The sequence below is a fragment of the Pleurodeles waltl genome, unplaced genomic scaffold (assembly GCF_031143425.1).
Source record: "Pleurodeles waltl isolate 20211129_DDA unplaced genomic scaffold, aPleWal1.hap1.20221129 scaffold_124, whole genome shotgun sequence".
Classification (NCBI taxonomy): domain Eukaryota; kingdom Metazoa; phylum Chordata; class Amphibia; order Caudata; family Salamandridae; genus Pleurodeles; species Pleurodeles waltl.
The window spans coordinates 2,887-21,597 of NW_027149830.1; the positions used below are offsets into that span (position 1 = coordinate 2,887).

General features: G+C 44.0%; 1 long non-coding RNA gene across 4 annotated transcripts; it reads right to left on the bottom strand.

Moving 5' to 3' along the window:
• Positions 1-3,890: 3,890 nt before the first annotated feature.
• LOC138273931 (uncharacterized) lies at positions 3,891-18,334 on the bottom strand. Of its 4 annotated transcripts, none has more exons than XR_011200307.1 (6): positions 18,320-18,334; positions 14,248-14,362; positions 13,272-13,408; positions 12,988-13,089; positions 5,983-6,095; positions 3,891-4,139 (listed from the first exon to the last, which is right to left on the bottom strand). It is a non-coding gene; the product is annotated as an uncharacterized lncRNA (long non-coding RNA). The 4 variants fall into 4 exon arrangements; XR_011200306.1 differs by having other exon boundaries at positions 14,248-14,395; XR_011200305.1 differs by lacking the exon at positions 14,248-14,362.
• Between the last annotated feature and the right edge of the window lie 377 nt (positions 18,335-18,711).

Sequence of the window (18,711 nt, forward strand, 5' to 3'; positions counted from 1 at the left end):
TTCCTCACATTTCGGTGTCAGAAAGTTCTGGAATCTGAGAGGAGCCACAAATTTCCTTCCACCCAGCGTTTCCTCAAGTCTCCTGATAAAAATGATACCTAAATTGTGTGGGTAGGCCCTGTGCCCGCGACAGGAAAAGCCCCAAAACACAACGTGGACACATCACATTTTTACACAGAAAACAGAGGTGTTTTTTGCAAAGTGCCTACCTGTGGATTTTGGTCTGTAGCTCAGTCGGCACCTAGGGAAACCTACCAAAGCTGTGCATTTTTGAAAACTAGAGACCTAGGGGAATCCAAGATGGGGTGCTTTTGGGGCTCTCACCAGGTTATGTTATCCAGAATCCTTTGCAAACCTCAAAATTTGGCTAAAAAACATTTTTTCCTCACATTTCGGTGACAGAGTTCAGGAATATGAGAGGAGCCACAAATTTCCTTCCACCCACCGTTCCCCCAAGTGTCCCAATAAAAATGGTACCTCACTTGTGTTGTTAGGCCTAGTGCCTGCGACAGGAAATGCCCCAAAACACAAAGTGGACATATCACATTTTCGCAAAGAAAACAGGTGTTTTTGCAAACTGCCTACCTGTGGATTTTGGCCTCTAGCTCAGCCGACACCTAGGGAAACCACCAAACCTGTGCATTTTTGGAAACTAGAGACCTAGGGGAATCCAAGATGGGGTGCTTTTGGGGCTCTGACCAGGTTCTGTTACGCAGAATCCTTTGCAAACCTCAAAATTTGGCTAAACAAACACATTTTGCTCACATTTCGGTGACAGAGTTATGGAATCTGAGAGGAGACACAAATTTCTTTCCATCCAGCATTCCCCCAAGTCTCCCGATAAAAATGATACCTCACTTGTGTGGGTAGGCCCTGTGCCCCCAACAGGAAAAGCCCCAAAACACAAAGTGGACACATCACATTTTTACACAGAAAACAGAGGTGGTTTTTGCAAAGTGCCTACCTGTGGATTTTGGCCTCTAGCTCAGCCGGCACCTAGGGAAACCTACCAAACCTGTGCATTTTTGAAAACTAGAGACCTAGGGGACTCCAAGATGTGGTGCTTGTGGGGCTCTCACCAGATTCTGTTACCCAGAATCCTTTGCAAACCTCAAAATTTGGCTAAAAAAAACACGTTTTCCTCACATTTCGGTGACAGAGTTCTGGAATCTGAGAGGAGACACAAATTTCCTTCCATCCAGCGTTCCCCCAAGTGTCCCGATAAAAATGATACCTCACTTGTGTGGGTTGGCCCTTAATTCTGACCAAGGGCACACTGGTGGTATTGCAGTCGGTCACTGAAGCAGCCACCAGAACAAATCACTGAAAACATAACTGTTCACCAGTTTTTCACTCCAGTGAAAGTAAGCTCAGTCACAATTTTGGAATTAAGTTTGAGGCTTTAAGGCACAAGGACGTTCAAGTGGTCTTCCTTCTAGAAATACATAGTTGCCAACCCTGCAAAGTGTTGTGTTCAGAAATGGTATTTGCATTATTCCTACAGCTAAACGCTTTGCTTTCCAGTAATTATATTTTTTTTAAATGACAACGTAATCACTTTCAATGAGACAGTGAAACAAGCCTCTTGGACCTGGCCCTTTTTACGGGGTCATCCCCAAACTTTTTGCCTGCCTCCTCCCCTTTTTCCAACTTTGTTCGCTTTAGGGCTCTGGGCACTTTATCACTGCTGACCACTGTTAAAGTGCATGTGCTTTCCCTTCCAAATTTGGTATGACTGCTTACACCCGATTGGCTCATTTAATTTACCTGCAAGTCTCTTGTACAGTGGTATCCTTATATCCAGGGCCTGTAAATTAAATGCTACTAGCTGGCTTGCAGCGCAACTTGCGCCACCCACAGAAGTAGCCTTTCAAACCAGTCTCAAGCCTGCCACCGCAGAGCCGGTGTGTGCAGTTTACCGCCACAGTGGTTTGGCATCTATATTTGTTTGCCAGGAACTCCTTTTACTACATTGAGGTCATCCCTAAGGCAGCCCCTTGGTAGCCTTATGGGCATGGTGCTGTGTAGGTAAGCGGTAGGACATGTGCCTTTTTGTGTGGTATGTCCTGGTAGTGACAACCTATTTGGTTCCTCACTGCTGCCTCTCATAGGGTAGCATTAGGAATGCCCTTGCATATGACTAAGTGGTATTTTCTAATCTTTGAGCATGGGCATATTTGGTCTGGTTGAAATGGCAGTGAGGAATGCTGCTTACTGCGGATTCTGTATTAACAGTTTATAAATTCCATTCTTGGAAAGTGGGCATTTTTCTGTGCTTATGACCCTTGTGTTTTTACAGCATGACTCCAATCAACAACTGGGGTAGAGTGACAGCTTCACTTGGTGCATACTTTCCAGACAGCCATCACACAGGAGGGGCTAGTTGTGACAGAGGAGACATCTGCATACTAAGTGGTCTTCCTGGGTTGGTAGCGGCAGTGCTCACTCACATTTGTATAAGCTGTCTCCAGCCCTGACACAAGCTTGTTTACCCCCTACTGATGTCTGGAGCCAGTGTGGAGGAGAATAGGCATTTCTGGAACTGGTTAGAGCTGGTAGGAAACTTCTACCCACTTCTAGAAGCTGGGCATACTGAGTATAAGTATAGTGGGTTGTGCCCAATGTTTCAAGGCACTGTGTGGGATTTGTAACCAGACACTGTTGGCTCTGCATACAGCACCAGAGGACTAGTGTAGTGCCAGGAGGGATCTGCTGCCTACTGATTGTTGGGTGGCTAAAGGGACTGCCACTCTGCAAAGTGACACTGTGTGCTGGTATGCTGCTGTTTTCCGGTCTCTGGGTGTCCCCAGTGCTCTCCCAGGGGCCAGCCATGATTCCAGAGAGGGGAGGAAAGAGTTGCAAAGGAGGAGAAAAAAATCCCTCTCGCCCTGCGGAGCACTATCCTTTGCTGGGGGGGGGGGGGGTTCACAACCCAAGGAAGATGCCACATTTCACTGTGTTCTTTCACCCTGTGTTTGCTATATTTCCTAACCTGATGTAATATATGTTGTTTTTGCCTCACTTGGGTAATGTGCATATTCTCATAATCTGCTTTGTGTGCACTGGGAGGATGTGTTTTATGACATGTGCAAGTGGGAAATTATTCTTTGTGTTTGCACTCCTGATGATCTGACAGCTGCTTACTTAGCAGTGTATTACTGATTCGTGTCTTTTGGTCTACTTATGTTTTATGCAATAGTTTATTTTTTTCTAATAAATAGTTGTGAAGTCTCCTTTTCTCGTCTCCTGAACAGATTAGGTCAAAAATGAGTCTCTAGGTCACTAAAGAATACCCTGGTGCGCATCACTGGCACTGCTACAAAGTAATAGAGAAGCTCTGGTGGTATCAGCATTTTTAAAATATATTGGGTGGGGAGAGAACAAGGGCTATTGCATCCAGAGGCTACAGGACTGCTGCAGTGACGTCGGGGTCCTGCCATAGTTCATGTCAAGAAGGTCTTGGAATGGTGAACATTCACCCCCACGGTAGCAGAGCATCTCATATTGCCAAGTTAGGTGGTCAGTCTCCAAGTCTTCTCCAGCCATGCGTTAAACCCTCTGCTGGGGAAAGACAGGAGTTGCCCTAGTTCACTTGTCTTGGTTCCAGAGATCCAAGAAAGCAAAAAGATGTGGCAGCTGTTGTCTGGTCTCTTGTACGCTAGGGCGTCATCCACATAAAGCGAGACTCCACCAGTTGGGGCCCCACACATGACCTTCCCCGTAGCAAGGTTTGCAGCGCACATGCTGTTGTCAGTCTGACCATTGCTGACGCATTAAAATACCAATAAAGAAATTTAAAAAAAATAACTGATCACCCTTTTAAACTTCTGTTTACATTGCACCCAACTAAACAAGAACATGCGAGGTCACAAAACGCCCATAAACGCAAGGACGCCCAGCAAAGTGTTTATTACAAATTGCTTCGAGCTGAAAAATACAAGACAATAAAGAGCTTAAGGTGCTCCCCCAAGGGAATGATCTTTAAACGGAAGAGGCGATGATGGGACCCTTTGCCTCAGTTCCCCTCGTTGATCCATTCGTTGGCGCAGCTAGTGTAAGAAATCAGCTCTTCTGGCTTGAACCACAAGTTGATCTCCTTTTTGGCACTTTCCACAGAGTCACTGCCATGGCATATGTTCCTATGGGAGGAAACAGACATTAGAGTGCAAAGAGCAGCACCTACATTTGATGCACACCATTATGACAGTTTTAAGGGTTCACAAATCCGAGGACAGTGCAGACATGAGAAACCTGAAGACTACACATACTGGGGAAAAAAAAACAGCAAATTGATACATGTGGGCTTGGTAAAAACTGCTTTCGATACAAGTAGCTTTAACATCTTGGATGGTTTTGTTCAAGTAACCTGCCTGCATCAGAACAAGATAGGTCCGTGCCCAGTCAGCAATATAGGGACTAGGAGGCAGAAGAGATTAATGTGCGTATATTAATTTACCGTCATCCCACACAAAAAGCTTAAGGTTGGACTACTAGGGAAAGAGTTGAAATAAGAATGGAAAAACCCACAAATAGATAAGCTTTCATAGTTCACTTAACTGAGATGCGATTTGAACGAGCCGGTTTCAAATCAGCATCGCATGGCAGTCATTGCCATATCAGGCAATGTTCCAGTAGGGCGTGGGGCAAACATGGCTGCAAGGCCTCTGCCATGGGAACAGGGGTAATTTGCCTACGTTGTCCCGGAGTCCGTCCGCGCTGCTATGGTTCTGCAAACTGGGCCAAATACGCCCTCAGCAAGTGACTGCGATACATCCATAATCACAGCCCTCAGGAATAATTGAAAAGCACAAGCTTAAAACCCAATCACCAGCTCTAGAACCGACTGTTCCAACTCAGTTTACAAAAAGGTACTTTAATCTATGCACAAAATAATACTACAGAGGAACTGATCAAACAAACACTGGCAATTCTGTTACTACACCTTAAATCTGCCGTCCAATCTATGAAAATGTTGCTGTTGGCAGACTGATAACAGGTGCCTACCTCCCTTCTGGCACTCAGTGGTTAGATCTATCACGAAGGACCACTGGGGGTGGGAGGGGGCACCTTGCTCTCAGCGCAATGGATAGTGATAACAAAAGACCAGAGGCAGGCCCTCAGCTCAAAAGGTTATTTTTCATGTTGAAAAAGCTACTCTTAGAAATTCACTTGGGTCTTTTGCTAAGAGCCTCGTCTACTTTGCCCCCGCTTTAAAGGCGGGGTATCCTCCATCCAGCTTCGGGAATATGCTTATCTTAGAGGGAAAAGGCTTGTTAAACATTCAAGTCGACAGAGCCTAAACACTTTACATAAAGCAGGATATCAGATGCCCGTTCCCTGTACACATTGTTCCAATCTGCCTATGAGGAGTCTGAAAGAATGGCTGCCACTGAATTATCAAAGTAAATGCCTCTGCAACGAGGAAGACTGAAAAAAGGGAAAAAAAAAAGCTGTGTGGGGGCCGGTGGTAGGCGGGTTGGGGTTTAAGGGAGGCCAACCAAGCTGGAATCAGAACACATTAGCCAGCAACTGCCAGAAAAGCCCGCGAGTAAGCTGCCTTTAACACTACAATCGACTAAAACCAACACTCCCATAAACGCATCTCTATCGCAAATAATGCAAGTCTCTATTGCGTGGACAGTCTCACCTGCAATTCTTTAGAAACTACACACTTTTGTATTAAGTCAATCGTGTTCTCGTTTGGAGTTTTTTTTTTTACTGGCTGTGCACTCTGGGGCGAAGGTAACTTTTCCCGGAAGAGGGGGGAGTGAGTAAATGCATTAATTAGTCCTCTGTACCATAACTGCAAATGTTCCTACAGCTGCAATTAATCACATGAGAGCAATGACAAAAAAATACAAAAAGCTCTCGTCAGGGAAACCTTTTCATCATGTGTTCATATCCACAGGGAGTGAGTGACTCATTGGATGTCGGCAAAGACACTCCTCCCTGGGCCACATGCACACCATTTCCATCACGTACCTGCCAACCTGGACGCAGAAGTCTCCCCGGATGGTCCCAGGCTTGGAATCAACAGGGTTGGTCTCTCCCAGCATTACCCTGCCAGTCTTCACCACATGAAATCCTTCCTAGACCTGAAAAAAGTAAGGAGTAACCTTCAAGCAAAAAATAATTCTGTCACATGGTCAATTAAACACGACCCATTGTGTTTGTCCACTGGAATTCCACTGCACAGAGCTCCTACTGTACATATACTACCAGTAAATGTATGGTATTCACGTGGAGTGAATTCTCAAGTTAGACTAACCAACCAATAACATGGGTAACATTAAAGCTTGTAAGAACTGCAAAACATTACCATCAGGGTGATTCTAATACATGGTGCTGCTCTTACTCAACTGAATGCGAGACTGAAAAGATGTCCCCGTATGCGCAAGTATCAAGTACAACAGATCAGCTTGTATGGAAGCTCCATCCTACCTGTGCAGTCAACAATCCGAGCCCCAGTTCCCATGTTTGTTATGTGCTGAATAGTTGCAGAGCAGCATATACCTACACAAAGGTAGGCAGAGCAGAAATAAACAGGATTTTGATGCCTGTACTTGCTCTTTTGCTGTCCCTCCTAACTAGAGTACGGATCGCACTCCCCCACATACCCCCTCCTCCCTCCCAAAAGGGAATTAAAACTTGCCAGGGCAAACTTGAAGGAGAAAGTTAGTGGTGATTCAAATAAAGGATCAATGATGCATCTTGCCAGAAAAATCCTTACAAGATTAATTGTGGTGTAGACTGTGGCTGCTCTACAAGTCTCCAAGCATTATATGCATCTGGAAAGACTGTTCTCTAGCGGAACGTGCACATCAGACTGCACTATGCAAAAGATAAACCGCCATGAAGACCTAGTCTGTTCTTTGTGGCCAGATGGATGGTTGTTGACAAATTAAGATTTGGTCATGTGAAAGGCCAGAGTCTGCTGGTAGTCAAGCAGAGTTACTTTGTTCGGCTCACTGAGGCTATAAAATAAAGGTACATTAATAAAAAAAGCATAACAGTTACATAGGCAAAATAGACATTAAAAATGAAATATAAAATGAATTACTATTTGATTTAAAAAATTCAGTGACCCTTTTAAAGTCGGCAGCAGCTCATCCTCCGCAAAAGAATGCACATCACACCCCACCTCAAGAAGCTACACGGACTCCCGATCCAGAAGATCAGTTCAAGATGCTGACCCCATACACAAAGCCCAGCACAATGAAGAAACAGCATCCGTCAGCAAGCTCCTGACCTCTGCTTCCTCACCAATACACACCCCACCCACCCCCCCCCCCCCAAGATCCGCCAAACCGACAGCAGAGGAGGCACTCTCACCTGGCAGCCTTTCACTGCACCTCAGGACCACCCACTCACCCCAGCAATTCTGGGAATAACTCAAGACCTGGATATTTGAGTGAACAAACCATGCAACAGCCAACATCTCCAGCACCTCAAGACCCTCAAGGCGATTTGATGCACTTTTTAATGTTGATTGATTAACTTCTAGGAAAAGATAGGGCTTAACCTTCCTGAAAGTTCCTGCATCTTACTGTTGCAGTTAGAAAGGAGCAAATGCCACAAAATGTCATTAATCGACTGGAGATGCATCGGAGCATCCCAAAGTTTCCTAAAAATCAAGGGTTTTAAAATAGTTTAATAGTGATACAAAAGTAGGGTTTAGAACATTTTCAAAGAAACAAAATAGCTCAAAGTCTGTTCTGAGAGCCCATCACAGGGATATGCTGATGTCTGGCACCCCCAGTAGACCAAAGTACTAAGGAAGCTCATTAACATCGACGCAGTATCCACCCTGAACCAAAATAGGGATGTTCATCTCTCCAGCTACTTTGAGACCAACCAGTTGCGTCATTCAACACAATCTGGATTTCACCCAGGCTACAGCACCAAATCCACACAGGAAGCGCAATATCATTAAAATGATGATGCCCATCTGCTGTTCCCAAAACCGGCATTGTTAAAAACACCCAGGTAGTTAAAATCATACACAGTGCCAAATGAATGCCCCTTCACCATTAATCTGCAAAGTTCTCTTGTCTGGCCCACATGCCATAATGTGAGACTCCCCAAAGCTGGTGACCAGGTCAAGTCACCCCCCTTAAGAGATAAATGATTCTACCAGAGCTCAAAAATCCACTTGACCACTCATCTAATTTGATCAGGTCGAGCTATTCTCATCCCTTTTGGCAAGTTGCCCCTGAACAGGTGTGTTCAGTTGAAAAGTGGAGGGGCTATAAAAGATGCCTTTAGTGTTCTTATGTCAAATTTGCTCTGTGTTCACAAACAGAAGTCAAAAGTCAGTTTTTCTTACAATTACATTTTCCTTCTGACTGCAGAGTTCCAGGACTTTGAGGTGAACTGTGGGACCTGCTGCTTAGAATGTAAAATAAAAGGTTATAGGATGTCAGGTTTTTCCTAACACATTTAAATGTGTAAGTATTTCAGTAGTTTGGAAGGCCCTTTGCTTTATTTGTGTGATTAAAAATATCACAATAGGATGTAAAGTATTCTGATTTGTTTTCATGTTGAGGTGCAAAGGATGTTTTCTGAAACAGAATTTTCAGAGATTAATACACTATAGTTTTATCAGTAATTAGCGGAGAGGTTATTGGACATTTCTTGGAATGTTAGTGTGTAGATGACAGTATGTTACCACATCATGGTTTAGTAATATATTTATTAAAAATCGAGAAACACTTCTGCCCTGATGGCAATGTTGTTAGTAAACTAAAGTCGTAGGTTATGTGGGCTAGACAACACAAAAGGTGGGCTAAACCTCATGGGTATATGGGCTAGATTGTGACCCTTAGGGGTAAGAGGGAAGGGGTTAACAGTCAAGACATTTTTTCTGTAGAACCAAACCCTCACTACTAAATTCTGTGTGGTTAACACACGAAATTCAACCCACAAATCCAACAGCCACAGTTTAGGTCGATTGATAGTCAAATGCTATTGACAAAGCCATAAAGACCAGTTACAGCAGCAGCAGCACACGGTGACAGTAGACTTGCCAATAAGGTTAAAGCACTGCTCCACTGTACCCAGCCCCTGGCAGAACCCAAACTGAAAAGGACAAGATTTTGGAATAGTTTGCCCACGTTTAAGCTATTAAACATCACCCAAGCGATTATTTTGACAGAGCCTTCAATAAGGCCGATATGGAAGGAGGGGAGCATAAACAGGTTATTTGCTAGGTGGTCTTTATCAATGAAACGCCTGCTTACTTAATCCTTCTGGACTGAAGTTATAAAACTTAAGAATCAGCTTAACACAGTTTGGGTTCTTGAATGTAACCATGTTAAATGCCCGAAGACCTGATCAGTGCCTACACAAACTAAGCATAATTCTACTTTCAACATGTAGACTATACAAACTACTGCAGATTGCTGCAACACCAATAGATGTGTGCCCACAGGTAGTGTAACCAAAGACTTTCAGCAATGCTTATGCCAGTAGGTGGCACCATATGGTTCTGAAGCAGTTTCAAAGAGCCACACAAGCACTATCCAATGTGCACCAACAACTATTTCTATGTTCCTGTGCCCCTAGACTGATCCAGAGCTCCACTTCCACCCACATCTTTGACAGACCCCAAGCAGGCTAAAAAACAGTGTGCCAAGAAAGTAATTTACCCCAGAAAATGTCAGTATTCAAGCTGTGCCCCAAACTGCTGGAGACAAATGTGTCATGGACCTAAACGACATGTACCTCTGGTCCTTGCGCTACACAAACTCAGTCAGGCATTAAGTGCAACCTCATGCACCCAAAGACAATCTAGGATCAATAGGCAAAGCTTTAAGTCGCCAGGCTCAAGAGGCTGCATTTGATAGAGCAGGACCTAAGACGTGACTGCAAAGGTAGTCACACAAAATCTGCTGGTAGGTTGAAAACATACCATAAGCACAAGAAAGTCAAGCAGGCCTCTATACCTCCACTTAATCTGGCAAGAGACTTCAATATCACTTAAACAATCTGATGTTCTGTCAATCCTTGCAGGCCCCAAATTCCCCAAGCCATCACCGACACGGCAACAGTTGCTACCTCCAAGTAGGCAGTGCTGCAGATTTTCCAGAGAGCCCCCGGCTGGACTTCTACCTGCAGACCCTCCCCAGTGAAGACCTCCTATGGTTCCATTCCTGGCCTTCACTAGAGCTGGTTAAGACTCCCACTTTGGTGCAATTCAAATGCCACTAGTACCAGATTGAAATCATGAGTTCTTACCCTGAATGAATACCTGATCACACCAGCCCTGCAGTATTAAATAACTAAAGCACAACCAGTGGTTATGCGGCCAGACTTTCAGCTTCTTCCTTCAAACCAGCTCTGTCAAACAGAAGTCAACTTTGGCTCAAACGTGTTCCAGGCTCATAGCCAATGTCTCTTAACATTGACAAGGAGGGTACAACCTTGTCTACCCTTCATTATAAAGGAGGGCTGTATTTTGACTTGCAAAATGCCAAGGGACTAGATACCTCAGAGCTTGTCTCACTATCTGGTCTAACAGAAAAAAGTGCACAGAGCAGGATAACAGCTAGATTTACAGTTGCCTACTCTGGAAGCCAAAGTCAATTGGACTTGCTAGAATACAAGGCAAACACAATCTGAGCCACTGCTCCCATTTAATGACGCCTTTACTGTCATGGCCGCTTGGTTCAAGTCATGTTCAGCAGACCTTTGCTTAGACTGTACAAACCAGCTGAGTTTTTTTCCTTAAGACGCAGGGAAACACCAATCTGAGTGACAGGAAAACAGTTTGGCCTTGAAAGCCTTACTACCAACCACTAAGGGAAGGCCAACACATATCCTAACAAGCAACATGGCTAAAGTGGTACAGCAATATGTATGGTGGTGTACTACATTGTGCCAGGCTATACATCTGAAGTGGCAAGACAAGCATCTTTCTGGTATTCAGCCACCTATCAGTACCTTAATACCAAAGGGAGATGCCGGCTGTAGACCATGAGTGCAGTCCCCAACCAGAGGTCACACAGGGTATTGATTCTGCAAGGGGGTGGGGGTCACCTCATCTCTGGACACCTTTGGGGTGCTCCTGGATGGAATGGTCGGTTCTCTGTTCCCTAATTTTGCCACCAGACTTGCTGCCAAAAGTGGGGCTTTGTCCAGGGGGTGCCAACTCCACCAGTTGGAGTTGCCCTGGGGGACTATAACCCGAGGCTTGAGCCTTTGAGGCTCAACAGCTGGTACGGTTCCTTCAGGAGAAAGTGTAAAGCACCTCCATCCAGGACAAGCTTTGTTTCTGACCACAGAGCACAAAGGCTCCCACCCAATGTGGTCAGAAACATGCCTGAAAGTGACAGGCTGGCAAAGACCAGTCAGTCCAGCTTTAGTAGTTTGGCTAACATACAGGGGGCATCTCTAAAATGCCCCCGGTGCATTTTTTTCAATAAATCCGACACTGTCATCAGTGGGCGTTCACTGTGCTAAGTTGGATACCAAACTGCTCAGCATTCAGTGAAACCAGTTTGGAGCTGTGGGGTTTGTAATGACAAACTCCCAGACCCTATACTCAATATGGCCACACTGCACTTACAATGTCCAAGAATTAACTTAGACACTGTAGGGGCATATGGTTCCTGCAGCTATGCCCTCACCCGTGGTATAGTGCACCCTGCCTTAGGGCTGTAGGGGTGTCTTACCTTTTGCCACAGGCAGTAGTTTGTGAGCATGGTACCCTGAAATGAGGGGCATGTCAACTACCTTTCTCCCCACCAGCTGCAAAGGGAGTGTGCATGTGCTTGGTGAGGGATCCCTTAGGGTGGCATAATACATGCTGCAGCCTTTGGGGGATCTTCCCTGGCCATGGGGCCCTTTTGTACCAGGTATACATTTTACAAAGGGAATACCTGTGTGCAAAGGGTGTGCCAATTCTGAAAACAACAAAGATACAGATTTTGGGAGAGAACACTGGTGCTGGGACCTGGTTAGCAGGATCCTAGCACACCGTCAATAAAAGTTGGCATCAACACCAGGTGAAAAGTGGGGAGTAGCCATGCCAACAGTGGCACTTTTCTACACATTCATGAAACACTCACCTTGAGACCGATCTGACAGGAGGGACTTTAGCCTATTTGGTTCTCAACATGTGTGAGGACCCTCCACCATTGGGCTGTGCCATCCATTCTTAAGGTGAGGAATCTTCAGTTTGAAATATCCAGATAATGGTGTTACTTGAATAGTCTAAATGCAGATGCCTCACTGTCCTCCCACCTCTATTGAGGTGTCTGCTGATCACATTAAGGTCCCAAGTTAAGTAGTCACACCATCACCTGTAAATATATTTTTTCCTTCCAATGTTAGATGTAATGGAATCGAAAAAAGATCAAGAAATGGATGTCAGCAAGCAGGGGTGGGGCTTATGTGAAGCTCTGCAACACTGTATGAAGTCACCAGGAAGCCATATAATCCCACCTACTTGTACTCTGGGAGCATTACTTAAAAAAGTCTCTGGACCCAGTATGGTGCTAGGGAATATTCTAGAGAGGAGAAATCTGGCTACAATATTGACTATGAACTAGAAAGAGGTTACCAATGTTAAATACCAATTTATAGAGAGCACTAGGGAGGGGAAAAAAAAAAAAGAAAAAAGGGCTACGACAACATGATGTACGAGTAAAAAGGAGTTCATACTGGTTCAGCTGCAAAACTATTGTGCACTGAAAACCGTGGCAGGCTCATCCAAGAGGATTTACACCAGGTAGTTCCTAGAAACTAGGGCCTGGTTTACCTCAGGGTAAACACGGATTTTTAGGACTTACTTTGGCCTTTTCATTCCACATTCTAGGAAGCTGGCTAGAGCTAACTCAAGAATCTTTATTGGTATGAGGAAATTGGAATTCTAGGTCAGCACACAATTGCCATTAAAAAAAAAAAAAAAAACACTTTAAATGGAAGAGTAACTCCATATTTTCAGAGTAGTAGGGATATACACATCATAGACCATTCTACACTCACCATAGGCACAACAGGGCCGGAGCCCATGTATTTAACCAAACCGGAGTAGAAAGGGCAATCCTTCAGGTCAATGTAGTGTTCCTTCAGAAGTTCATCGGAAGCCTGCAAGTGGCAAAGAAAGTATTGTTACCTGGGTGATGAGACCTCAACCGTGGTCATGCCAGTGATCTGAGCACAGCAGTTCACACCCAATATCAGAGTAGATTACCCCATAATGGTGCATGCTTAGTTAGACCCTCTCACTTGTGTACACAAGACGCAAACAAACCAAAGACTACTCTCACCTGCATAAACTTCATTGCCACCATTCGGTAACCCTTCTGCTCAAATCGCTTTATTATCTCCTACTAGGCCCCGTTGAACACCATCTGGCTTGATGCAAATGAAGGTACGTTCTGTGATACCGTTACCAGACATGTTCCTAGAAGAAGGCAAGAGGGTGACAGAAAAATTAACATTGTTCGTAATAAGGTGTACATTGAAGTAAACAAATTGGGCTCCCTACACAAGTCAGCTTCAAATCTAAACGTAAACTTTTCACACAAAAACTAGGGTTTAACAAAAATGCATCAGTCCATTTTTATCGGACCGAGTAAAAAAAGCACTTCGCAGAAAAAGCAGAAGCTAGCCTATTCAAAAGCACAATTTAAACCACAAAACTGGAGATTCTAGAATAAAGTTAGAGCTGCAGATTAAATAACTTCTAAGGTAGTCTGACTTCTAGATCACTGTAAGGCTATCCCATTATTCTTCACAGCAAGGAGGTTTCTCTGGAGATCTGACTAGGCTCCTTGATGAAGCCAGGTCAGGAGAAAACAGGTCTTTTCTGAGTTGTGAAATACACAAATCCTAAAGAGTGACAAATAAGTCTCCTACATTCCTCGAACTACTGTAGGGGATAAAGTACCCCCTTCCACACGAGTATCGTCTGTCACTGCGGATTACAATGGACAGAGAAAGGAGGCTGAAGAATGAGGCGAATTGCAATAGCCTTCTAATGTATAGCAAAGGTTATTTTATTCCTTATAATACATCGTCAAACCATCACCCCTCACAGAAACCACTTACATCACTGGTATCTTGCACTTGTGTACATTACAGACATGGATAAATCACCATCTGCATGGTAAACGTGTTGCAAAATTAAAATTCTAATTCAAATCAGATTAAGAAGGTTATGACTCCGATTGTGTGGATACATGCAGAGATCTGATTGTTCTGGTCATTCTATACCATGGAAAAACATGGTGCCATAAATACCTTTCTACTGGTCACATTTTTTGTTGTTCAAAAAGATCAGAAGACGGCCAGTTCCTGTTTTCCTTTTTTAAACTTCTGCTGAATGATGTTCCCGATGGCATGCCTTTCACTTTGGCTGCTCGCACCATATTGAGAGGTCAGAATTCAACTGCAATAATTTAGTTGAGCAGATACATTATTTCTTAATTACAGGTGTATGAAAGACTACTCCATTGTCGTACATTATATGGATATTTCAAGTCACCAAGGAGATCTTTGATCACGTAAAAGAAAGCAGATGCTGTTCCTTTATAAATTCACATAACTCAAGGTGAGATGCAATAGCCTTCTAATGTATTAGAAGAGATACTTTATTCCTTGTAAGTACGGCCACACCACCACCCTTCCCACAAAATGCTTAAATCCTCAGCTCTTCATATGAAAGCACGCCCGTACACGTAATTGCGCTGTCTAGTGCCAAATAACCAAAATGCAGTTAAGGTATGTTGCTAAAGGATGCTGGAATTAGTTTAATACAAGTCAGATTTTAAAAAAGTTGTAGCTCGGAATGTACAAGCGTGCAGAGATTTTTTTCCTATAATTACCCAACACATCAAAAAAGTCATTTCCATAAGTATTTCCTTTCTGCTCATCGAGCAGATAAAAACAGAAGGAAAAATAAAATCTGTTTCGTATTTGAATCTGCATCTTTATACACCGTTTCCTGAAATTCCCCTGGGCTGCTGGATCTGGCCGGAGACCCAGACATTAGAACTAAAAAAGTCCTTAGTTATTACAGTTTAGGATACTTCATGCCTTCCTTGCAGGAGACTGAGCTAGAACGTGCCTGCAACAAACAAATTGGAGATTGGCTTTTATACATGGATTATGTACTCTTCCATGTATTCTAAAAATAATCAAACCAACTGAGAACAGAAGACACTGCAGCTAAACGAGAATGAAGACTATGGCAAATAAGTTTCAGGAAGAAAAAACCCTCAAAGGCATAACATCATCCTTTAGGTTCTACATCCTAGGTGCACTTCCTGAAGAGTGGATTTCCTCAAACCTAGCATTTCAGAAATGTTGCACCGGATCAACCATCCAAAACAAACGTTTCAAGGGCAAATACAAACATTAGTCACACATACATATTAAAATAATGCAGAGATGACGTTAGGCAGGACGAAGGCTAAGAAAAGCGTGAGGTTGCACAATAGTAGCTCTGAACAGATGTGGGATTTAACGAGCAGGTACACAAGGAAACTGTTTACAAGCCCAATACAAAGAGCTGATTGGTATACAGTGTAACGTCTAAGCCAGGAGTAGTGGTTGATAAGCATCCAAGCTTTATGCAGCAAGCACTGAAGCATTTTGCAAGAAGTGGGTCAGTGTACTGAAGTGGGAAACAAACGTGGCCAAACCAGTCTGCCAGGTGACAAGAGAATGTATAAAATAAAGAAACCGACTGAGGCGAGTCCAACGACAACTCTTTACTCTGATTAAAGTAATCTCGTTCTGCAGGAGCCATCTAACATTCAAACCATTCTCATGGGAAATGCTGCCAACTTACATTTCTGAGTCATCGTGAACCTTTAAGAACTAACTGTTGACCAGCTGATATCTGGGTTCCAACCTCAAGTAGGGATTTAGCAGCCGCAAATAAGCCGTTGTTTAAGATGAATGTTTACTGGACCCGTGTTGCATGTGCGATTCTTTATAGTGGAGTCCGACTAAACACCCTACTTTCGGCAAAATTACGAACTTAGTCCATTTATAATAGATAATGTTTCTGGTTTTGGAGAAAATATGACTTCGGGTTAACATGAGTTCATCTTTACTACATCAGATTTTCTATAGAAACTCGCCGCACTTGGCTTGTAGATTACATGCTATTGGCCTACTAAAACTGACAAAAATCCATCCACTTTGCTACAAAGAAATTATTTTTTTTATCTAACACTGAACACGCTGCGCTTGCAGGGTATCATTTCACAACTGTGCAAAGTCATTACCATAGAACTCCGCAGATACACAACAGCATGCGGGCGGTCTTCCTGACACCAATCCTTGACAGTAGGTGGCACACCCGTCCGTCGTAAATATTTCCCTTCAAAACTTAGCTATACTTTCTCCGCATGCCACCGATGGCTTCTGCAGGCAGCAAGACTCAATGTTATCTCTGAAGACGAGGGGGTTGGGTGGTCTCGAAGGCAAGGATTACTTCAATGCACTAATCCTGCCTGCCCGATTTCACCCACACAAAACGCTTTATAAACCGTAAGCTCTAGCTGAGATTTGATCCCCGGAGAAGGCACGAATCAAGACGCATGTCCTGCCACCACTACTTCACTTGCAGTCACAGCGGGCCACCGTTACCACAACTTCATAGCCACAGAGCCGTGGAAGCGCATGGTCGAGCCAGAACACGATACCAGTCTTCAGTGTAACTTACAGTGGCAGAAAGCCCCCACATTCAAGTGTCCCATGGGGGCCACCCTGCTCTGAAAGCTGGGCTACTAGACTTTTAAAATCAGTCCTTAAGGATAACATGGTATCAATTCATAATAAGTCAGACCTTCGAATGTCCAAGTTAAAGGAAGCGTTTGTCCGCTAGTCAATTATAAGTCCATAGTAGACATTTGTGTACTACACAAGCAGTTTATACAATATTACTAGCTCCAACCTAGAGGCTGAAAATGGCATCAACAACGGTAAATCATTAATTAAGCTGCTGCATGCAGGGATTCTTAAGAAATTAAAGTGCTAACGTGAGAAGACCCGATACGAGGATGTCACTCAAACAGGAACTACAGAAAGACTGGAAGGCCCCCTCCTATAAACCCAACATGTAATCTGTGGGTAGGGCCATCCTTAAACTGCCATGTGTACTGAAATTATATTTTTACAGAATTTGTTTTTGATGCAAGACCCTTCTTTCGGATTTCTACATTGTACTGCATCTGGACGGCACAAGTAGCTAAGATGCATTCAGAAGAAACCCCCATAAAACATTACAAAGTTCCTGAGACTATCCGTTCGTTGCTATGCATAGTGCCACATACATATCCCCTTGTCCCGGTCAATTTTTGCTAGACTTTTATAAATCGGGAACTCTTACTCACCCCCACTATATACACTCAATAAAAGACGACAGCATTCGATATTTCACCCTTCCCCGCCAAAAAACAAAAAAAAAAAAAAAACTCTTACTGTAACAAACATGTCCCAACTCCGATCGACACAAGCTCTCAAACTCTTATTAGGCACTTAAACGTGCCACCAGAACTTTAAAAAAATAATCCATTATTTTGCAAATAAATCTAGATCACCACCAAAAGAAGAATAAACTACGTAAACCTTCAACCCACTTCGATTTCTTCCTTAGACTTCTGTCCTTGCTCATTCGATATGACGTCCCCTTTAAACCCAAACAGCTGATATTTAAGATAGAATGTAAACTGAAATAAAGTATTTAGACAAAAATCACTATATACACCACAGGTGGCCAATCACTAATAGCAGTGCGATATATTCCGTAAAAAGCTAGCAGAACAGAGAACCGGTGAATCATCACGGAAATGCGTGCGTTAAACATCTACCACCACTAACGGCAAAGTAGGGCTCCTCAGAAGGAAGCGAGTGCTACAAGTCTCCATATTACAAATACAAAGAATATGGGATAACAAGTAAGCCTGCAAGTAGCACCGTAGGGCACTCCGCCTACCATTTCGGGACGCGGCAAAGCCCAACCACCTCCCTACCACCCAAGATTAGATAGCCGCAGCCAGCATCTTGAAAGAGAAGGACAACAAAATATACATATATCAGGAAGCGGGCTCAGCTATCCGGAAACATAGAACCAGGTTATGGCCATGCATCCATTTCAACTGGTCATGGTACACAAAGGGAGCGCGGGTTCACGTGTTTTACCTTAAAGGGTGGTAGGTACGTTTACGGCAATTACAATTGAAGACTAGGGTGACAATTGAAGACTGGGGTGTGCGTGGAGGGAGAGGAGTTGAGGAGGCTCCGAAGAACTGCGGAAAAGAAAGAAGAGTTGCTGCAAACTGAATTCTAAACTCTGTTGTACCTGCTGCAGGAGTGCTATATTTCCTCCGTCGATGGCGGCAGCACGGGGCGAAAAATAGCAAAAGACAGTAGAAGGAGAGGCAACTGGACGTTATATACTGCCTGTGAGCTACCGGCATCGTTTCGCCGGTTCCCATTGGCTCACTTGAGATGCTGCCTTCCCCCCTTCCGCCATCTCATTGGCTGGGGAGCGTGACTGTAATCGACAGCCACGCCCACGTAGAGAGAGAGAGAGAGCGAGAGAGAGAGACTACTTCCCATTAGAGGAATATTCCTTAGCGTCTCACAAAGACGTCAGGTCCAATCTAAGTGCGTTATGTCCAAGTTCACCTTCAGTGCCGGTAACAGCAGCTGCTGTAGTTGCTATGAAAGTCTGTTGGTTCTGTGTTGTCT